Source organism: Podarcis filfolensis (assembly GCF_964270895.1).
Source record: "Podarcis filfolensis genome assembly, chromosome: 10".
NCBI classification, from domain to species: Eukaryota; Metazoa; Chordata; class Lepidosauria; order Squamata; family Lacertidae; genus Podarcis; species Podarcis filfolensis.
Genome location: NC_139612.1, coordinates 44015364 through 44038647, shown reverse-complemented (window position 1 = coordinate 44038647; position 23284 = coordinate 44015364). Strand labels below are relative to the sequence as shown.

Sequence of the window (23284 nt, the reverse complement as noted above, 5' to 3'; positions counted from 1 at the left end):
AAGGGGAAGTAAAGGGGAACTTTGGGAGAAACTTAGAAAAGGGTATTTCAAAGGTATAACAGCCTATATTTCCCTGCTTTACCTTACTGCACGTTTTGTGATTTTTAAATCTCTGCCGATGATGCTCTCTCACCAAGAGAGTATTTGCTCCAAACCTGGAACTCTGAACTCATATATTAGGGGTGGTTAACCCTTTTCAGCTCAAGGACTGAATGATCTCATGGGCAACCTTCTGGGGGCAGCATGCTAGTGGTTGGTGGCGGCCAGAAGTAACAGCGGGTGGAGAAAGAGATGTGACTGTTCCCTTTGTACAGTCGGCGACATTCTAGCCAATCAAAAGTCCCGGGTTTCTGCACACTCACACACACCCCATTCTCCACCAAGACAAGCAAGAGGCATTACTGCAACCATACCAAATAAAACAGCACTTGAAGCCTAGGGAGGAAGCATGTCTGGAGAGTCCCAAGAGCTGGACAGAGAAGTCACAGTTTGCTTCTAGGCCTCTGGTTCCCCACCCCTGTCATATATCAAGGTATGTAGTTACATCAATTTGTCATCATGTCCACAGAATTTAAAACACTAAAATGGAAACTTGGTGGTGGGTAAAAAATGCCCTGAGGAAGGACATAATGCATCTTTCCAGAATCCTTGCAGAAGCTCTCCTTTAAGACTCCAGATACACTCATCCAGAATCTGAACTCCACTGCTGTGACTGAGGCTATAAAAACAAGACATCCCACAGTGTTATGGGAGGGAGGGAATTTCCCCCCCCAAAAAACCCACCCCATTACGAATGCTCAGACACCCAAGGCCATGTGGTATCTCTTCCACATTAATCTGGAAAAAATACACTGACCAAATAAGCCTATTTTACTCCACAGGCGACAGGAGTGTCTCCCACAGACAAAACAGAATAAAGAATGTGGGTTGCCCAAAGGGAGGATGCTGTTCATCACAACTCCCTAAAATGCAGATAAGCTCCCATCTTGCATTGCTGAAAACAACAGAAAGCACAATCAGCTTTGCTGGCAAACATTATATACTGCACTCCAGTTATCAATACTGCTGCTAAACCCTCATGGCCCATTCTTCCAGACAAGTTTCGAGTAGAGATGAGCAGATTTCTCACTTCCCCTGTGTTATTGTTGTGCCAATCTGATATCCCTTGGGTTCTGCTTCGCTTGTCTTCCAGTAGGAATTCCAGATTTCGAAATGCCAGTAACAGATTATGCACATTCACCCTCTGCTATGATAAAGAAAGCTTCCTGTGGGAGTGCAATTGTAATTATGCAGAAAAGGAAAGTATTAAAATCCTATGTTTTTGAAACGGGATCCTGTAGGAATGCCATTTATTAATTTTAAAATGACCCTGGAAGCAGCAATTTCTTCCCGTGAGATCTCCAACACTGGGGGGGCGGGGGGCGGGTTTGACTGGTTTTCACATGTTTATCTCTTCATCCTATTGAACAATAGGAAGAACAAACTGTTGGCAGTTAAATGAAATTGATGATTAATAAATAAACAAAATGGCCCCATCATTCATCAGACACCTATCTGTTCCTGAGGCTCAAAAGAATTCTGCTATATTAAACCAGAAAATCATCCAGACCAGATTTTGTTTCAATAGTAGCAAACTAGACACCTCTGGGAAGCCCGCAATCAAGACACGAGTGCAACAGCACTCTCCTGTTCATGTTTCCCAGCAACGGGTATTCGGAGGCATAGCGTCTTGACATCGGAGGTAATACATAATAATTGGCAGAAAAAATGATGGTGGACAAGGCTGATGCTCTTTTAAAACCTTCCAGAATCTTGTGGTAGTGAATTCCATAGCTCAACTATTCAAACTACTACTTTGGCTGTGTCCACACTGGGTCCTTAAAGTGTGCATGGGCAGTGTTTCCAGGAGCTCTTCCAATGTTATGCTTTCAAAACCTTTATCAATGTCTTCCATCCACACTTGTGGGCAGCAGCTGATGGTACTTTTTGCCAGAAACATGAGAACAACTGTGGGCATATGCATGACTACAGTGGTGCCTCGGGTTACATATGCTTCAGGTTACAGACGCTTCAGGTTACAGACTCCGCTAACCCAGAAATAGTACCTCGGGTTAAGAACTTTGCTTCAGGATGAGAAGAGAAATCATGCTTTGGCGGCGCGACGGCAGCGGGATTAGCTAAAGTGGTGCTTCAGGTTAAGAACAGTTTCAGGTTAAGAACAGACCTCCGGAACTAATTAAGTTCTTAACCCGAGGTACCACTGTATTTGTTTACCTGTGCACACTTTCCGTTTTAGTTTTTTTAGTTTTGAAATACAATTTTTTGATCTACCAAATTTGCACAAAAGAGCAGTCAATTTATTTACTTGTAGAAAATGTTTGTGTTGCTCCAAGCCAGGAAACCTGAGGACCATTGTAGACATGCAGGCAGGTATTTGGTTACCTGTGCACACACATTTCTTTTTAAAAAAACACAAGTTTTTTGATCCACCAGATTTGCATAAAAGAACAGTTTTTAAAAAAATTAAATATATATCTGCATTACTTGATGCCGGACAAGGATTTGGAATTGCTTGGATAAAATGTTGCCAATATAAAAACCCTGTTATTTTAATACAGCTGTTTTATTCAAGAGCAGTTCTGTGCAAAAGAGCTGCTTTAAAAATAAAAATACTGAGAACAATACTTTCAGCAACATTCACTGGAAAAAGGCAGGCAGCATCCCTTTCTTCAGGAAAAAAAGGAAGTAGAGGGGATGGCAATGGAAAGCACCCTGTGTAACATCACCAAATATGATTTTTTAATATATTTTTTTGAAAAATCAGCACCCACAGACAGAATTCACTTCATTGCGTCTAGTCAGGTAACATGTAATTTTATTTTATATTTTCTTCCCTTATTGGATTAACCACGGATCAGGAAAATCTGAGTTTAGCAGAGGGAAAGTGCGAGGTGCCACTTGGATGAGGATGTTCTGTGGTCACAAGCACCTTCAAATCCACATTAGACAAGTCCTTCCTTTTGTATATCCACCTGTAATACATCTTTCCTTACTAGCCTTTTTTTCTAAACTAAAAAGTGTTGTGACATTTTCTGATAGGGGAGTTGCTCCAATCCAATTTTGGTTGCCCCTTTTCTGGTCTGTAGTTAGGAAGTTGGCTTTGTGGAGTGGGAGATCTGGGTTCTAATTCTGCTCCTCCTCCTTTACATCTAAAAACATTGTTACTGAAAGAACACCCAAAAGAAAACTTTGACTTGTATCTCCCTGTAGCTGGGCATGAACCAACACCACCTATGTGCTCTTTCCCAATGAAAAAGTATTTTGTTCCTCTCATACAGACAAAAATACAACTGTGTTGAGAAGAGTGTTCCAGGGATAGCACATTATTCCCACAGCAGGGCTTGAGCACTTCTCCTGGAAAACCCAAGAGGTCTTCGTGTATGCTTCCTCCAGACACTGGAACGTAGGAATCTATTTTCTACCAAATCAGACTATTGGTCTATCTAGCCAGTATTGTCTACGCTGAAACATAGAGGGTCTGCAGGGTTTCAGAAATGGGACAGGAGTGCATGTCATTTTAGGGCATGAAACTTTCTTCAGTGAGGGTTGTTAAAAATGTTTTTTAATGTAAATAATTCAAATCTGCTATTATTTGTAACATTTAGCTTGGAAAATCTACATTTGATTAAAAAACAAATAAACTGCCCTCTGAAAACCAAAGAAATTTAATTTTACCTTCTGAAAATGTCAGGTAATGCTTAATAATAATAATAATAAAATATAAATGCAAGTACTTGACAATCGTATTTAATGATTTCTATGCAATGTTACACATATTTTACATACCTAGCAAAGCAAAATTATATTAATTTAACCAAAGTATGTTACAACTTTTTAGCACCCCTCATTTTTGGAATTTGAAAGTCCTCCTTGGAGATTGAACCTTGAAATTCCTGCATGCAAAGCAGACATTCTACCCAGTGCTATTTTTCTAGAAAAAGAGGTGCTGGAACTCACCACGAACACCTCCCTCAGAATGGCAATGATTCCCACCTGAGAGGTACCAGAACTGATTTCCAGTGAGTTCTGACTGAAAAAAGCCATGGTTCTACACAAGCTATAGTCTTTCCACCAATGGGCTGAGTGTTGTAATTGTAAAAATAGTCTTGACTTCCTTCTCTAGCTCTGTTTACTTGGCAGAAAAGCATTTCAGTGTCTGGTGTACTGAGGAATGTGCTATGATCTTTTCCTGGGCACTTTTGTGTGTTGGGGCATGTGCATTACAAGTTCATAGAATCTTATGAGTTGGAAGAGATCCAAGGGTCATCTAGTCCAGCCCCCTGTAACGCAGGAATCTCAGCTAAAGCCTCCATGAGACGGCCGTTCAATCTCTGCTTAAAAACCTCTCCAAGGAAGGAGAGTCCACCACCTCTTATGGAAGTCTGTTCCACTGCTGACTGTCAGAAAGTTTTTCCAACTGTTTAGTCTAGGGTTACCAGATGTCCCCGTTTCCTGGGTACGGTCCCCGTATTTGCAAATAAGTCCCTGGATAAATTCCATCCCCAAAATGTCCCCGGATTTCCTCTAATGTCCCTGGGAAACGCAGTAGCGACAGTCTCAGCAGCCCAGAGCAGTTGGCTCTGGCTGGCTTCAGGAGCTGCTCAGAAGTCCCCATATGATGGTGGTGCAGGGGCTCTAAGATGCAGCTTCCGGGCTGCCTCCACCTTCCTTGACACCAGCAACTAAGCTGTGAAGGGAGGCTTCACGCTGCCTATCAGAGCTTGTGTGCAAGCAGGAGGGGGCAGGGATCTCTCAATTAGGCAATGGAAAGCCTCCCTTCCCAGCTGAGGGATCCCCCCCTCCTGCTTTCACGCAAGTAGGAATGGGATTGGGGCTGCTCCGATGGGAAGGGAGGCATTGTGCTGCCTGAGAGATCCCTGCCCCCTGCTGCTTGCACGCAAGTAGGAGTTGGGATGGGCTGCTCCAAAGGCAGTGTGAAGCCTCCCTTCCCACCCTCCTGCTTGAATGCAAGTAGGAATGGGACTGGGGCTGCTCCAAGGGGAAGGGAGGCATCACGCTGCCTGAGCCTCGCCATCGCCACTCTCGGCCCTCCTTCTCCGCCTTCCATGCCTGACCCACCACTCCCCGCTTCCCTACCACCACCACTGAAGAACCAACAACTCAGGGGCTGCCCAGGCTCATAGAAAAAGAAGATAGAAGCCTTGGAGGAAGGGGAAACGTGGCGGCTGAGGTCAAGGCGGCGGCCCCTCTGCCACTGCCATCACTGCAGCATCAACGTCCCGAACATGTAGTATGTATGTATGTATGTATTTATAGTGTCCCTGGATTCATTGAAAAAAAATTGGTAACCTTAATTTAGTTGGAATCTCCTTTCTTGTAAGTTGAAGCCATTGCCTTGAGTCCTACCCTCAAGAGCAGGAGAAAAGCATGTTCCCTCTTCCATGTGACAGCCCTTAAGATACTTGAAGATAGCTATCATATCTCCTCTTCTCTAGACAGGTGATGACGTGAAGTCATTCAGTAGTAACTATACAGTCGTACTTTGGAAGTCGAAAGGAATCTGTTCCGGAAGTCCGTTTGACTTCCAAAACATTCGGAAATCAAAGCTGTGACTTTTGATTGGCTGCAGGAAGCTCCTGTAGCCAATCGGAAGCTGCGGGAGCCCCATCGGATATTCGGGTTCCAAAGAACATTCGCAAACTGGAACACACACTTCTGGGTTTGCGGCATTCAGGAGCCAAAACGTCTGAGTACCAAGGCGTCTGGGATCCAAAGTATGAATGTACATTGATGCCTTTCCTGCATGGCAATTGTGACAGTGCCATCAGCCTGCCATCTCATGATTGGCGAACAATAGAATCCATGGGGCATTGTAGAAGTGTCTGTTGGTGTTGTTATATCTGCAGCTATCTTCCGCAGTGCTTCTTTGTTCCTGCACATGCAGATGATCGCAACTACATGATTAGTATCCAAAGCTGTCCCCTTTACTGATAGAAGGCATCCTTGTCTCTAGTCCAAAATATAAGGACACATAGTGGGATGTAGGGGAGAGAGGGAAATCACGGAAAATCACCTCCCTCCCCTTTCCACTAATTGATGCCTTCTGTCAGCAGAGACAGCACTGAATAACATCTTGTGTCATTATTAGCTCTGATATAGTTGCCACCAGTGTTGTAGGAATATAGGCTCACCCTGTAATTCAGGCAACTTTTAGCTAACTGACAATCAAACATCAAAGTGAATTTGTGAGACTATAATCCCTGTGTCCTTTCAAGAAACATCAACTTGTTATTTTCACTTAAGTCACACAAGGAACAGTCCAAGCCACAGGTCCCTGTAGTTCACCACAGAGTTTGAAGGGGTGTAGTAGGCAATCTTCTAGTCCAACTTTCTGCTCAGTGCAGGAAGTTCAGTGCTAGGACATTGCCAGCAGATGGTTGGTCAAGCCACTGTTCTGTAAAAAGACCTCAAGCAATGGAGAGCCTAAGACCCCTCAAAGTAATAAATTCCACTGTCCAACTGATCTGTTTGCAAAGCAGGTTTCTTCTAGAGTGCAACCAATATCTGCCCTCTTGCAATTTATGCCCAATAAAATTGTTCACCCTTTATATATACCCAAAAAGTCACTATGCTCTGCAAGAGAGGCCTGCTGCAGAAACCATCTTATCAGGAGGTCCATTCCATACAATATAGGCATTGGGACTTCAGCATGGTGGCAGCTACCCTTTGGAATCCTCTCCTGCTACATATCAGACAGGCACCATCTCTGTTGTCTTTTCAGCAACTATTGAAGACCTTCCAATAAGCCTTTTCAGTGGTGATCTTTAGCCTAGTCCGCATCTGTATTGGAACGATTTTTATCATAAAGAATTGTTTTTAAATATTTGTAACTTTTTATAATAGGAGGTGTTTTAAATATGGAACTGTTTTTAATTGTGTTTACACTATTCTTGTTTTGCGGTTGTAATTGTTTTATTTGTTTTATAATTGTGCATTTTTTGGTTGGGACCTGCCCTTGGACCATGCAGTGAAGAGTAGACAAGGAATCCAATAAACAAGCAAGCAAGCAAGCAAGCAAACATGTCAAGTTTAGAATTTTTAGGTTGTGGTATGTAGAAATGTAGTACAGGCAGTGACCATATTTACGCATTTCCAGTTGACGTGTGACCGCGCACATGCTCATCACCACTGATGTAGTAGTGGCCAGGAAATGGAGTGGAGGCAGAGTGTTTTATAATTGTGCATTTTTTGGTTGGGACCTGCCCTTGGACCATGCAGTGAAGAGTAGACAAGGAATCCAATAAACAAGCAAGCAAGCAAGCAAGCAAGCAAACATGTCAAGTTTAGAATTTTTAGGTTGTGGTATGTAGAAATGTAGTACAGGCAGTGACCATATTTACGCATTTCCAGTTGACGTGTGACCGCGCACATGCTCATCACCACTGATGTAGTAGTGGCCAGGAAATGGAGTGGAGGCAGAACAGGTTTAAGCATGCTCCACTGACACCCATATGGGCCAAAAACGCAATCCCCGCACAAACGGCAGGTTGCTTGTATATGTAGGAACAGTGAACTCTGCAATCGTCATGGAAGAAGATTAATAAATTTGAAGAGGGAGCAGCGAAGAAGAGACAAAGAGGCATATTTACAACTTGTGTGCAAAAGGGAGGATTATTATACAACGATTTGACAAAACTGCATTCACCCCCTTATATCACCAGGCAAGTGGACATTAAAGAGCTTGAGCTCTTCTCCCCTTCAGACACCTGATCTCAAATCTCAGCTTAACAACCACTGGAAATTCATTTTCAGTCAAGCTCAGGGTCACTAGGGATGAGTCCTGAGAATCTGTTCTGAATGGCAGGCCTCAGCCTGGAAATCTGTAATGCAAGAATAAAGTACATCTGATCAGATAGATAGGGCTTCCATTGGTTACATTTTTATGAGTCGTGACTGGTCCCATTAGGGCTAATGGGGCACAGTCTCATCAGCCGTCCTCAGGCAGCCCCCACGAACCTGGCTTCCTACTTACAATCAGCCCAGGAAGTGGCCTGGCTGACAGCTTCCTCCTCCTTAGTCTCAGCTTGGCCCTGTACAACTCAGCAGGGAAGAGGACGGGGCAAAACTAGAATGGCTCTGGCACTACCTACTGTCAGCCTCCATGCCTCTGGCCTACCAGTCCAGAAGATCACTGCCCTCTGCTGCAGATACGTGTTCCAGCCTCACAATAACCTTGCAACAGGGGTTGCACTCAGACAGGGGTGCCAACTTGAATAAAATATTGGGAGGGCCCAGGAAAGCCCCACCCTGCATAGTCCATGCACACACATCATTTGAATGCCAATGCCTAGCTTCTCAGCTGAGCCAGAATCTGAACTTGAATAGCAATCACTTTTAACCATTACTCCACATACACCTGACAAATCAGGCACCGGCCCATAAAAAAACCACAATGCATTTGTTAGCCTTGACAGGTGCCCAAAATGTCTCTCTTCTTTTCATTGCTCACTATGGTTCTTCCCAGCGTTTCCATGCTGGGCACAAAAGCCAAGCGCAGGCTTCGGAGGCTGCTTCCAGGCTGGTCTGGGAGCCGGCAAGGCACCAGATTTGGAACATTTCTATCTAGGCAAATAGGTTGCAGGATGAATGACACACATTTGCCCTCAGAAATCAGGCCAGTAATGGCAGAGGTGTCTTTCTGCATCAGACTCTGTTCAAGTAGACTGCAGAGGTGCTCCAGAATTAAAGCAGCTGGTGATCTGGACTGAGAAACGGGCATCCTGGAGGTTCTGCCATTTGTCCCGTAAAGATTCGTGCACCTCTCCCCACAGGCACCCCCACCTCCCGCCCCCTCCATTGGGGCGCAAGAATAAAAGGGGCAGAGTGAATGACTCCTGACCTACACATCAGGATAGGCAAAGCATCGTGGCAGATCTGTGTGAGGCAAGGTAGCCGCCTGCCTCCAGCCCTTCATTTTAAAGACAGATCTCCCCCACCCTCTGCCGCCCGCAATCTTTTGTCAGAAAGCCTCTCGGCGGACGTGATTGAGAGCGCAAGGTCCTCTCCAAAAGGACCCTCTTTCTCTGCAGAGGGCCTTTGAAGTCCTCCCCCTCCCCTGGAGTGTGCATTTAAGAAGCAGGGAGCGAGGACACAATGTCACACACATCCTTCCAGTGTCGTGCTCTCCTCCCCGCTCCCCCCCCACCCCGATCCTTCCTCTGCCAGACGCACACGCGCTAACACAAAATGACGGCTTCCTCGGCAGCCGGAGCCAGCAAAGCATTCTCTCCCCCGAACTCGGTGGGAGCGCAGGGCGCAGGGCAAGCCGCCCTGTGACTGATCCTATTTCCCTAAACCCCCCACCCCACTCAAAAATCCCCCCTTAAGACAAACGGCATAGAAAACGTCGCTAGAGAGACGAGGGAGGGAGGGGCGGCTCCAGCAAACCTCCCCCACCCCCACTCCCGATCGTGGGGCACTGCGTGGCGGCTGCATCCGCATTGCTATTGTGATGTCGTCAGTGGAAAAGATGGAGAGATTTCTTCTCGCCCACACGCACGCAGGCGCCTGGGCGAATGTGACCCCGAGGCCCGGCACCTCGCTCCCTTCCCGGGTGCCTGCGCCACATTTTGCTCCCGGGCTGCTTCGGATCAAAGGCCCCCGCGCCCGCCCCCGGGAAACTGCGAAAAAAGAGGGAGGAGGGGGGCGCACGGTCGCCGCCGCCGCCACCTAAGAGACGCGCGAACCCAATAACCCATTTCTGTCACCTCTGCAACGCCGCAAGACAGACTGCTGCAGCGAGCAGCCAGGGCCTTTGCGAGCGGCCAAGCCGGAGGCTCGCGGCGGCCAGCCCACTAGGACGGCAGCTGCGCGCCTCTGAGAAATGGGCTGAAGCTGCTCGCCTGCCCCTCGCTTGCCATCGCTCCCCGCCTCCCTCCCCGCATGCACAGACCCAGACACCGCCGCCGCCGAATGCACCGCACAGCCGAAGCGTCACTGGGTGGCTCGCACAGAACACACAGCCCCACGCCACACACACACCCAGACACACACACACAGCCCAGCGCGTGTGGTCTGCAAGATCTGGCCTCTCCGGGCCAATGGGAACTTTCAAGAAGAAGAACGCAGACATGGAGCCAAAGCTACTGTACCTGCTTTCAGGCATCATTCTCGGCTCTTTTTTTTCCTCCTGCTGCTTCTCCCCACCCCCTTCCGATTTATCTCAGCTACTGGTTTTATAACGGGGAGGGGGAGAGGGATGGGAAGAGGTGGGGGCTTTCATTCCCCCCCTCCCCTCTTCTTCAAGCCCCGTCTGCACCTTCTGTTTGAGCCTGCAAGTGAAGTCACAAGGCTGACTCTGTGACATCACATGGAGTCTACAAACACTGGATTGTGACTTCACTGCAGGATGGAGCGCGGAGGATTAAAAAAAAATAAAAAGGGGGAGGGGAGGGGGGAAAGGCTCTTATTCAAACACATATCTGCAAGAGTAACAAAGGGATCACAGTGAGAAGGACTACCAGAGGGAATACCATATACGTATACTGTATATACATACACATAAATAAATAAATACACACACTATTTTGTGTCTAATAAAATAATAATTCAAAATGGATTGAGAAAATAATGGGGAAGAAGCAGCCCCTCTCCCCTGCCATAAGTAAGTAAAATATTATTTTCTGCGCACAAGCACTTCCCCTTCAAAGAGTGTGGACACAACCATCCCAAGATCAGTTTGGTGGTCAAGATCAAGTGTGCATTGTGGATAGGAAGAACTGAGGACAGGGAAGCTTGGGGGGGTGTCACTGGAAGAAATAAAAACAGCAGAACATGCTTAGCAGTTTAGAATCAGTTGCACTGGCAGAGCTCAGAAGAGGTAACCTGAATAGATTACATGAAGGTCAAAGGTGCAATAAAGTCAATCTGCTTATTTCACTTGAAGGACCCACAGACAGAAGTTCACAACCACACACTGGAACTGCTGCCTATCTCTAGCTGTGGGAGGGCCTAGGACTAGAAAGGCCACGAGGGGCACTTGTCCTCATGTCTATCTAACTCAGCAGGAGGCAGAGGGGCTGAGCCAAGGATAGAAAAGAGCAAGCAGCTTTAGTATACTACACTATTTACTACTAAGTGACATTCTCGCTTTGGCCAGCAACCAAGTGGGCAATGATATTAGCAGGAAAACAGAGGCAGGAACATCTTCCAGGGATGTTTAATGATTCTGTACAGAAAAGGGTTATAACCACCCAGACTAGGGGGCAGGGTATGTTTAGGAAGAATAATTAGCATCTTTTGAATTTTTAGGACAAAAAAGAGGAGTGTTACAGTTATCCTTTTCAAGGCAAGAGTCAGATCTGCAGACTCAGTGCTTGTTCAAGAGTAGTCTAAACTAGGTTCCTCCTCTCTCCTTTTCAGACATTAAACCAGCATCAAAACCAAACTTCCAATAATTAAGAGGCCACCAGGGATACTTATTTATTTCATGAAAGAAGAATGTAGGGAGGAAAACAACAAGACTAACAAATAAGGACAAGGAAGTGGCAAAGGGTGGGGGGGACAGAAAACAACAACACCCTAACAAAACAACTGTAACAAGTGTAAACAAGAAGCCCAAACAGGACATTTTTCCTGCAGAGAAAAATATCAAACCGATCAAAGGCAGAACACATCTGGAGAGCCAATGATAGGATGGCTTCTCCTTCTCCTTGCTTGCACACCACAAAAGCAGCCCCTTACCCCCACAGATATTTCCCCACGGAAGGCAGTGAGTGGAGCTTGGATAGAGCCATGAGGCAGAGATGGATGCAGGCAGAAGAAAAAGACTGGGATGGATCTGCAGCTTCTCCCTGCAACTGTCTCTGGAAGCAGCAGTGGGGTGGTGTCACTCTGTACTCTGCCCTCCTTGCCACAATCCCTGTGTGCCTGCCTATGTATATGCAGTACAGTGGTACCTCGGGTTAAGTACTTATAATGCGTTCCAGAGGTCCGTTCTTAACCTGAAACTGTTCTTAACCTGAAGCACCAATTTAGCTAATGGGGCCTCCTGCTGTTTCCACGCCGCCGGAGCACGATTTCTGCTCTCATCCTGAAGCAAAGTTCTTAACCTGAGGTACTATTTCTGGGTTAGCGGAGTCTGTAACCTGAAGCGTATGTAACCTGAAGCGTATGTAACCGCTGTAGTATAAGGTACATTTGGCAGCAAGGAATAACTAATGTCACAGTTACCAGAGTGCTGGCTTTCAGTCATAAAAAAGAGGGGGGGGGGAGGAGTAAATTTCTGTCTTTAAAATAATATTAAGAAGTGGCCTATTAAAACAAAGCTGTTGGTTCAGTATTACAGCTGCTCAGAAACTACCTTTTATTCTTACCTCTATACCAAGAAATTCCCCGGGCCACAGATACATGCAGAGTGCCTGCTAACATCTCAAGATGTTGGATATATAAAAGCTTGGCTACTCCAAAAGACACTGGCTATATTAAACAGAAATCTATATATAATGTATATTTCGGTCAATAACCAGTAGAGAACAGAAATCTCATTTCATGTGGCAACCCTGGCACCACCCACTGGTGAAATGGAAAGAGTGTGTCACAAGAAAAAACACAGGCACAGGAGGTACTATTTTTATTTTGTAGTATTATTGCAGAGTTAAAGTGAAGGATAATATTCAACATTACCTAAGTCATTTACAGTGGGCCATTTTCAACTAACTCATTGCCCTGGAACAAGCCAGCACAAGGATTCCTACTAGCACAATGGGATTTCCCCCTTCTCTTCCTTCCTTGTGCACCCTCCCCAAATCTGCTCTGGTGGGTCAGGAGAACCCCCAGAACAGCATGTGGGAGAGGAGAAGAAAGATTGTTCCGCTGGATGAGCAGGAATGTTTGCACTGACAGAATGATCCCTTTAGCCCACGTTGAAGACAACCCCATATCTGTTAATTTTCTCCGAAATCTTGTCGTTTTTACTGTCTCTTTATCAGATTATGTTGAATATCATTTGAGGTTGGTTTGCATGTTTTAAGGTGCATGTTTTCTCTGGGATGCCACTGTGGCATTCAAGCCCCTCCAAAGACTTGAAGAAACCAAACCCACCTCTCACCTAAGTACATTTTTACAGTGGCACTAGAAAGATTGAATCTGTGGATACAAATGCTATACACAACTCAGGAAAGTACTATTTGAATTTGAATTTTAGTCCTTAGAAATGTAGCTATTTCATTATGGTCATTATACGGTAATTCATTTTCCATTGTAAGCAATTTGTATTTTATCGTTCACATGAACTGCCCAGAGAATTTGGCTGGACGGATGGTAGACAAATGCAATAAATAAATAATGTCAGAAATGTGTATTACTGTTCTGTGACCACAATTTATGTTCTATGGAAGAACATGGCACCCAAAATCTTCTCTCAGTAGCAGGTACTAGAGATCATTTTCTTTCTTTCTCCTAAGTGTCCCCCCCCCCCCGTTTTGTCTCATTTTTATGTAATAAAGTAAGTTTGTATATGCACATGTTGGGATGCAGGGAGGTGAATCTTATTCTGAAGAGAAACATTGCAGACCTGCAACTGTTGTTCTTCTGGTGCTCATCTTTATATTCATTCATGTGGTACAGAAGCTAAATGTGGGATTTCAGAGAAATCACAGATGAAATAGAACTATATTTTCCTGAAGAACTCAGTTCTTTTAAAAGAAGACCCCCCCCCAACTTTATAGTTCAAGATACAATTGAAAGCCTATGAGCAATAACTGCCAACTAGCCAGAAAGGTAGCCAAAAAAGCTGTTTGTTTGTTTGTTTGTTTGTTTGAGGTATATGTAGTCCAGTTTTCATCTAAATGTCCCAAGGCAACATACAGTTTCTAGTGGATGGGAGTGGGGCTTCACTTTACAAATCAGTTAAGCCAAAATGCAAGGTAAAAGTAAAGGGACCCCTGACCATTAGGTGCAGTTGTGACCGACTCTGGGGTTGTGGCGCTCATCTCGCTTTATTGGCCAAGGGAGCAAGGCATACAGCTTCTGGGTCATGTGGCCAGCATGACTAAGCCGCTTCTGGCGAACCAGAACAGCACACGGAAACACTGTTTACCTTCCCGCCGGAGCAGTACCTATTTATCTACTTGCACTTTGACGTGCTTTCGAACTGCTAGGTTGGCAGGAGCAGGGACCAAGCAACGGGAACTCACCCCGTCGCGGGGATTCGAACCGCCGACCTTCTGATCAGCAAGTCCTAGGCTCTGTGGTTTAACCCACCACGCCACCCGCGTCCCAAGCCAAAATGCAAAGGTTTAAGCTTATTTAGTCTCAATGGAAACACTAGGGTTTAAAATTATCTTCAGGTTTACTGGTTTGTGAACAGATCTGGCAACCTCCTTTACATCCTAAGAACCTTTCAGGCCTGGTACATATGCACAGTACAATTAAAGCAAGGATGGGAAATCTGTAGGTCTCTCCAGATGTTGCAGGGTGCCACCATCCCTGACCACTGGTCATGCTGGCTAGGACTGAGATTGAGTTCAACAACCCCTGGAGTACCACAGGTAGCTAGCTCATCACGGAATTAAAGGCTGCTTACTAGTACAAATCAAAAATCCAAACCAAGAGAATGATTTTTTTAAGGTCAGTTTCAATGGCCCATTCCCTATGGTAGAAACACATGTGACTATTTTAAGATGGTCTTCTTTTCAATTTTCAATTCTGCATCATATGTTCAACTTGGCTTTCCCTCTGGCAACTATTGCCAAGATGAGAGAGACAATTTTTTAAAATTACTTCTGCATATCAAGAAGACCTTTTCCAGAAGACCCTAAGCATGCTCTCTGAGATTCTACCGTGCATTTTTCTGTTTAGGGATATTTGTACACTGTTAATTCCCTGGCAGGTGGTAGCAAACATTTGTTATGCTTTCCTAACACTTTCCCCAGATGCTTTTCTGGAACAAATTCTAGGGAAATGTATTAGTTACTGTAGTAAAGGGATGCGTTAGTTTTTGATGTGATTGGGTCCTCATATGGGGCCTTTGTTGCCTCAGTTTCACATGTGGAGCAATTGGTGTCAAATATTATATTCCCCACAAGAAAGAACAAAAAGTTACCATGTCAGAGGTCCTGTTCACACATGCATGTTCATAGCTTCACACCTGCAATATCAAATGATAGATTAGTCATACATGTGAAAGAGGCATCACAGTTTATTTTTTATATATAAAAAAACAACAGACAGAGATTTATTATCACTTCCTAATGGAGGTAATTCACACATTCAGGTAAAAGCCATCAAGTGTGAGTAATGAACTGATGAGATATAAAAGAGATTTACAAGCCCACCATTGAGGGCCAACTCATTGTCCCATTGAAATGGTATTGTTATCTCATGTAATGGTATCTCATCTTATTTCACATAGGAGGGGAGACATTTGTTGGAATAATACCCAATTCAAACTTGTGCTCTTGGATTCATTAGACCTTAGAACAACCACATTTTTAAAACACTGTTAGTTATCAGGTGTGTGGGGGGGGGATTAAACTATTGCACACAAATAGTTCCTCATGCAAAATTGAAAAGGTACAGCTCTCCTGCCCTAAGACTATATTGTGTTAAAAATGAATCTAAGAATCAGCCTTGAGTGACATCCTAGAAAAAGATGGATAGTGCAGATTCCTCCTGAAATGCTGAATATTGGGGGGCAAAGAGAAATACCTTAGTGTTGACTTCATTTAGTGCCTACTACGTACTGTACATTTAGTGACCAGGGAGAAAGGGCTGTGGGGTTAGTATGTATTATCTCCTGTTGCAGTAAATACAGGCCCAACAGGTACTTTGCCCTGTAAAGTTTTCTTTTTATTTAGACTGGCTAAGAAAAATGTGTGGGATAACAGCTTCATATAACTAAAGTGCTTAAGTCTAATAAATGCATGAAGGGGTTAAGACCATAGAGTTAGCTGTACTGCCAGGTGTAGTTCACCTTGGGAGGGACTAAGTAATCAGCCCTACTGTTCTCTCCTAGCCTCCCTGAGAAGCTCAGCATGTGAAGAGGTTTGAGCTGGTACCTGTAGCTCAGTTTGCATGGCTCTCACAAGCCACGCTTGAGTTCATATACCAGTAATTTAGGAATTTTCACCATTTTGTAACTAAGTTTTACTTCCTGTGTTCTGAAGCACATGAATCTGACCATTGGAGAGTTTGCAAGCAAACCATTTTTAACATACCAAACATATGGTCTTTTTTCTATGCTGGGGGAAAGTAGGAAACTCTGGAAAGGCACATTTTGAGAGGATATTTTGGAACTAGCTTTAAAGGGCACATTTTAAAGTTTTACAGACTATATTTTCATGTTTAAGTTTGCTGCATATTTTGTGATTTTATATCTAAGTGGGACATCTGCATCTAGAGAATGCTATAATCTAACCAGATTAAGATTGGTTGAAGGCTTGGAGCGATACTAATTTATGAAGGGGCAGAAAAAGGTGGCTCCTCATAGCACTAAGATGTAGCACTAGGGTAAATGGAAACAAAATCTGACATCTACAAGCATCAAGTCCCACTTTGCCACCATTTTATATGTCCTTAGATATCTTCACAACAGCCATGTGAGGTAGGCTAGGCTGAGAATTATTGACTAGCCCAAGCGAGTAAGCAAAGACAATAAGAAGTGAAAGTGAGTTAGAATGTGAAACTGCACATGCTCAGAGTATTTTCATTTTTGTTTATGAAGGTTAGCAAAATGCTTTCTGTTTGCATTTTGCTGCGAGTTGTGAAACACTACAGGCTCAAAGTATTTTTTTTGTAGTCAACAGAAGCTTATGCCATAATAAATTTGTTAGTCTTTCAGATGCCACATGAGTTCATTTTTGGTATTTTACTTCGTGTATTCCATTTTTGGGAGAATGGGGCTTTATTGTTGAGAACTGCACCAGGACTCCCAACTATCTTAATCTGGCTTTGGCTATCCAACTAGGGACAGACAACTGATACAGTTGCCATGTAATCAACAGTGGACTGATTACATTTTTGTGGGGGTTTTGGCTTGTTTATTCAACTGATAAGTTACTGTAAAATAATTGATAGTATTAATGTATGTTTAAATCTATAAAATAAACACTGTTCACATTGATCTAGCTCAGGAGCAATTGCCAATCTGTCCTTCCTCATCCGTGGCTGAGAGCTATGAGTATTAAAATGGCTCATATGCATCATCACATTATGGAAAATGGAAAATTATCACAAAATGATGAAAGAACCCCTACCTGCACAATTCTCTCCCATCCCCCATGTTGCTGTAGATCTCTTGCAGCAATTGTTACCTGGAAAAAGGGAAGACACATGTCCTCATACAGCTTCCATGTTCAAGGAAACGAGGCAGGGGAGGGAATGGGCCAAAGAGTGAATGCAGATGGGAGCAATCTCTGCCATAATACAACAACACCGATGTGACAGGGCATCGAGTTGTGCAACAACCTGATGTGACAGTAGACCATGAAATACACAAGAAGCACACTGACAGTTGTGAAGATGAAGATGTGATAATGTTATCTGAAAAGGACACAGGTTACCCGTCATTTCAATAATGTTAATAATTAGCAAGTAAACAAAGATGTTCTTGTAAAACTTCCATTTTCTAAATGCTGCATTATAACTCTAGGGGGAAAATTGTCGATTGCAAACCTCATCTGCAAAAATTGCAACTTGGTATCACAGCATACAAGTGTTATAAGAAAAAATAAAACTACAGATCACCCTTAGACTTGCTTATACTGTATATAAATTGAACATAAAATTGTGGTCCCGTCTTAAGGTTCTGCTTGAAGCAATGTGACTCATGTGATGTCTGCACTCCGGGAGTCACACTAACCCAATGAAGAACAAAACTGAGCAGTACGCAGATACTAGAAACTACAGCAGCCAGTGTAAAAGCTCTTTATCTAGAAGGGGAAGAACCCAACAAAACATCAAAATCAGGGTTGAATGCTATTTTTTGGCGCATCTAATAGGACGTGTGTGTGTGTGTAGAATATATATATATATAAATATATATATATAAGGCTTTTTTTCAGCCAGAACGCTCTGGGACTCAGTTCTGGCACCTCTCAGGTGGACACCATTGCCATTCTAAGAGAACAAGAGAATTGTTCATGCTGAGTTTCAGCACCTCTTTTTCTAGAAAAATAGCACTGCGCAGAGAATAAACAATCAGTCCCCCGGGCTTCTCAGTGCTCACTGCCCAAGAGTCTTAGTGCACATCCTACTGTCTCTAAATAATTCTGAATTGATGCTTGAAAGAGATTTCTAAACAGCCATCTGAGTGAGCAGTCCCAGTTTCCTTTCTTTCAGGCTACATGCCAATATTTCATGAGCCCCATCATTTCTTCTCATTTACTGTCACACTTTACACCCCATTTTGCAATTAGCACACTGTTTAACATAGCACTGGTGTTATTTACTATATATTTTGGAAAACTGTCTATTTGATATGCATTTGGACACCTTTTATGATCTTGTAACCAAATTATGAGAATTATGATTATGGGGACTTCCAGGTGAATATGGCAATGCTTGTCCTTGAGCTAAGCAGTCTGCTTTAATTTGTTTTTAATTTGTTATGAATTGTTTCAAAGTTTTAAAGTCAATTGGCTAAGCAGTTAATGTTAATTGCTACATACAGGCAATGAGCATACTGTATTTGTTTTACTTCTATGTGGACTTAAAAGCCATATATTTTAATTGGAAGACAGGCACTGGGAGAGCAGCTGTGTTGGCTCTGCATTTTTAACTGATAAGAAAGGCTTAGAAGACCGTCTCAGCCAAAGGATACTCTGCAGTTTTAACATGGTTATTACATGAGCACAGACCCACATTGCTTCAGACGAAGTGTACAGAACTCCATTGCCAAATTTACTCCAGAAATGTATGCTGGACTATTGTGACTCAGCAAGGGAGGCAGAGGTAACTGGAAATAAATTGTGGCAAGATGTAATTAATATGTATTACATGGGCAGCTATGTGGCGAATGTGCAAGTAATGGGGCTTGTGATGCCTTATCCCAAGTAGGATGTTTTGTTACAAATTCCTTTAATGAAAGCCTAGCTAACTGGTCAACCAATCCAGACTTGCTAGAAGCTGATATATATATGTTCCCAGGCAACCTCAGCTTCCTCCACATAATGAAACCTCAACTATGCGTAATAACAATATTGGCATAATACTCGGCCACAACAGAGACTGAACCTCCCTCACTGTGGGAACTTCTACACATCCCATGTCTTCTGTCTAAACAAACAGTAGATGGAATCTTTAGAAGAACTGATGCATTAGAAAAAGTTTAAATACCATCACTGGTGCACTGGTTGGGTTTGTGGAGACATGAATTCTGAATGTAGCCCATCCAGATAAGCCCTACCTGCAAATAAACTTTTGTATAATCTTCTTTCAAATGTCGTAACCCCACCTAGGTCCTTAAGCAGTCTCTTTTGCTCCCCTCTCCAAATCTTTCTCTTCTGTTTTGCTTAACTCATTTGCCTTTGCCTACCCATCTTGGCCCTATTTCTCTTTAGAGTGGTGCCAGCTTCCTGTTTATCCTGTCCCAACAGTCCAGTTCCATCCTGGATAAAACTGGGCCCTTCCCTTTTGTACAGGCCAGACTCCTCCCCAAATGCTCCCCAGTTGCCCTCTTCCCGACACCCATGTATTGCAACTCCACAGCTGTGCCTTTTTCGCTGACTCTCCACATGGAAACGGTAGCATTTCAGATACTTCCTTTGAAGTTGGATCACCTGATGTCATATGGCTTCAGGTGATTGACAGGCTGCACCCACCCATCAGATGTGGCCCACAGAGAGCAGGCCAGCTTTGGACCTGGCCCACTGGCCACTGTATGAAGCAGTGTACTTCCCTACATAAAGGACTGGATCTGGCTGCCCCTGTATCTAAACCATGTTATTTATCTCACATCACATTTCAAATGTATGCATGTTTTCCTACTGAGAGACCAGCTACAAAAGAAGTGAGCTGTGTTTAGAGCAGGGGCATGGACACTCTGTGCCCACAAACTCACAAAAACCAGCGGCTAGCCCTGTTTGACACTTGCTTATCACCTGGATAACCTACTGTCCAAATTCTTCCTCACTTTTAGGGTGGAATATTGTATAACCCATCACAGCACATGCATCATTTATATTATCTTCGGCCGTGATTATCTACAGCAGAGCGTAAGAAGTCTAATGAGTATCCGCCATCCCATAGGTATGGAGCAGACTTAAAAAACGTTGGGCCTAGGGGTATTGTGAAGAAATTCCTGGAGAACAGCCAAACTTAAAACAGATGTGGATCAAAGCTGGAGACAAGGATCAGCAGAAATGTTTTCTTGTTCAAGGGCAGATGCTATCTTTCAAACAGGTTGTTAATAAAGTGAAATATCATTCTTTGATATATATTCCCAACTTCTTCAGCTTTGTGTTTGTTTTAAAATGAGTCAATCCAATGAAAACCTAATTTGAGAAGTTCAGCTTCAGTTGGACTATACCCTGAGCATTAAAGTTTGAAAGGGAAAGGAATAATGTGCCTTAAAAGTGTAAACATGCACACAAACACACAATAGTTGCACTGGAAAGTAGTGGGTTACATTATTTAACTAATGGTAAAACTTTTTTTAAATAAAAAGAACACATTCCATGTTTAGAATCATGTTTGGAATACACATCTTATGTATCAGTGTGCAGCATGGGACTACATATTCTTGTTGTCATATGTAGAGAATTTAGAGCATACAAGTTTGAATTGGTGATGGGAACTCTGTTGAAAGGGCACTTTGCACACACAACAATCCACCAGGGCTAAAGGGCTACATAGGAAGTGCATATGGCCAGCACTGATCTTCCAGGAATCCTTAAGAGTCCAGCTCAGGATTCTAGAAACAAGCAGCTCACTGGGAAGCTCAACTCAACTTCTGCAGCTGGAGCCACAAAGACATGGTACAAAGCAAAAGATGGACATTGCTGGAGATTCCAGCAACATTTCGCCATTTCAACTCCTTCCCTCCCATTTTCCATTGAATTGTTCTCCATTGAGCAACCAGGCAATTCCTAGTGATGCCTGCTCTGAACTTGCTGTTGTAGCCTCCATTCCTCCTTACGATTGAACCTCCTTGGATGTTTTTAAGCAGATGTTGGATGGCCATCTGTCATGTATGATCTAGCTGAGATTTCTGCACTGCTGGGGGTTGGGCTAGATGATCCTCAGGTTCGCTTCTAGTTCTATAATCCTAAAGCATGGATGCAATACCAATTGACCCAAAACACAATTAGGGAGCAATCCTAACCAGGGTGGGGGTGAGGGTGAGGGTGAAGGTGAAGATGAGGTGGCAGAGCAGAGGAAGCGATGTTACAAGGTTTTTTTTGGGGGGGGGAACCCTCCAAAACCAAAGAAAGTAATGAATGTAGAATCTAGCTAATATTTGGGATATTTAAGGGAAAAATACAGGCTGCAGCAGTTCTCCTGGGTTTAGCCTATGCAAACTAGCCTGGGCTAGTTGGATGTAAGTCATTATGAAACAATAGAAAGCCATTGTCACTTCATGAGGAATCCCCCAGACTGTGAAAATCCAGGTGTAAATATGTGACTAAATCATATTTCTTAAAGCTAGGGCAGTCTAAGCCGCATTTTGATTCTCAAAGGAACACAGACCCTAGGCGAGCACCGGGAACCCCTTGGTATCTTGCCACAGCTCGGCAGAGATTGGGGATGGCGTCCAACTTTTGTAACACTAAGCCCTGCTTGCGCCAACTAGGACGGGGGTTGACGACAGTTTTTCTTTTTCTCCATTCTGGGGTAGGAGGTTAATCCCCCATTGGTTTTCAAGGAAGAAACAATGGTGTCGTTGATGGGCCCAATCCTGAGCCTCTTAGGGGAAAATGGAAGAGCTTTTGATGCAGCAGATCCTAGGTCACCTCTGTCCCACCCCTGGAACACTCCATTTCACAGCCTACCAGTAGCAGAAATATTGCTGGTGGAACATTTGTGCCCATGGAGATTTCTACAAACATACTGGGAGGACTGGTACAGAGGGGCACTTCCGCTCCATCCAAACCATCTCCAGGCTGGGTGTTAGGCTTGCAATGTTAACCCAGGCTAACAAAATAACTTTGTTATTCTTATGCAAGATGTTAAAGGAGTTGGAATGCTCATTATAGATCTAGCACAAATTCCACAAGACAGCACAAAAGCAAATGAATGCCTTTTTACATATAGTGGTTTTGTTGGTATAGAAAGGTAATTGAAGAAGAAAAAGAAAAGGAAAGAAATATTTTGCCCATGCTACAGAATCCCCCAAGCTGAGAGGCTGCTGCTTAGAGGCATATTAATCATACTGTATTCTCCACCTAGATATTGCATGCACTCTCATCACTAATAGCTCTAATATTCTACTCAGTGTGTGCATGCTGCTGATGTTACATTACAGGAATATTAATTGCATTCCCTAGCTTCCCTTTCTTACACATGTATTTTCTAAAGGCTTGCTTCTGGGCATTGGGAGATTATTAACAAGAAGAGTGGTGGAGAGGAGTCCTTGAGGAAGAATTAGCAGCAGTGAAAATACAAAGCATAGTGGTTAACCATGGTTTGTCTCAGGGCACCAGAGCAAATAATTCCTTTACACTGTAAAGTAAAGCAAGTTTTTCTTCCTAGTGCCTCTCTAGCACCAGACTTGTCACAGGGCAAGATACAAGGCAAAATTAAACTTCAGGATCTTTCCCAAGGCCTGACAGCAAATCAATATCAGATTCAGGGAATACAGGAACACCCGCTCCCCCAGTAAGGTATGAAGGGAATGAGAAAGCAAAGAGAGGAGGATAGTGGAATCATGTTCCTTTCTTCTCAACTGAGTAAGTTCAAGTCTGCCAATATCTACAGTTTAAATGTCCTCCACTTCCTAGTGCCAAGTTTTACACATGTGAAAGTTTAAACTAAGAATCATACAACACATATTCCCCCGGCCCCCGGTGAAAGCAACATGATTGGCTCTCTGTGGAATACTCTTAACTGCACTTAAGTAATCACAGATGTTTACAGTTTCACTTGTAAAAGAAAGAAAAACAAACAAAAGCTGAAGGTCTTCCACTCACTGGCATTCTTGCTAGAGGAAGATAGGGAAGCCTCCCATAAGTTTTTTTCTTCCTCTAGCCAATGACTGGGACCAGATGATCTCTCCCTCACCTCTGCAGCCACAGTGTGTCTCATTTATTTGTTTGGAAGGGAGAGG

At 43.7% G+C, this 23284-nt stretch overlaps 1 protein-coding gene and 1 long non-coding RNA gene across 17 annotated transcripts in view; one reads left to right on the top strand and one right to left on the bottom strand.

Annotated features, from left to right (window-relative positions):
* TCF20 (transcription factor 20) overlaps positions 1-23284 on the bottom strand; it is a 179518-nt gene that overhangs the window by 78382 nt on the left and 77852 nt on the right. For 14 of the 16 annotated variants that reach the window (XM_083573701.1, XM_083573693.1, XM_083573700.1 and 11 more), the window contains 2 exons: positions 17277-17333; positions 15125-15169 (listed from right to left, as the gene is read on the bottom strand). The gene's annotated coding sequence lies outside the window, so the exon portion shown is untranslated. Of the gene's footprint in view, positions 1-10172; positions 10376-15124; positions 15170-17276; positions 17334-23284 lie in introns of those variants that run through there. The other 2 variants (XM_083573703.1, XM_083573697.1) reach the window with 2 other exon arrangements.
* On the top strand, positions 10493-21992 carry LOC310743532. The gene is made up of 3 exons (XR_014539070.1): positions 10493-10684; positions 11443-11522; positions 20159-21992. It is a non-coding gene; the product is annotated as an uncharacterized lncRNA (long non-coding RNA).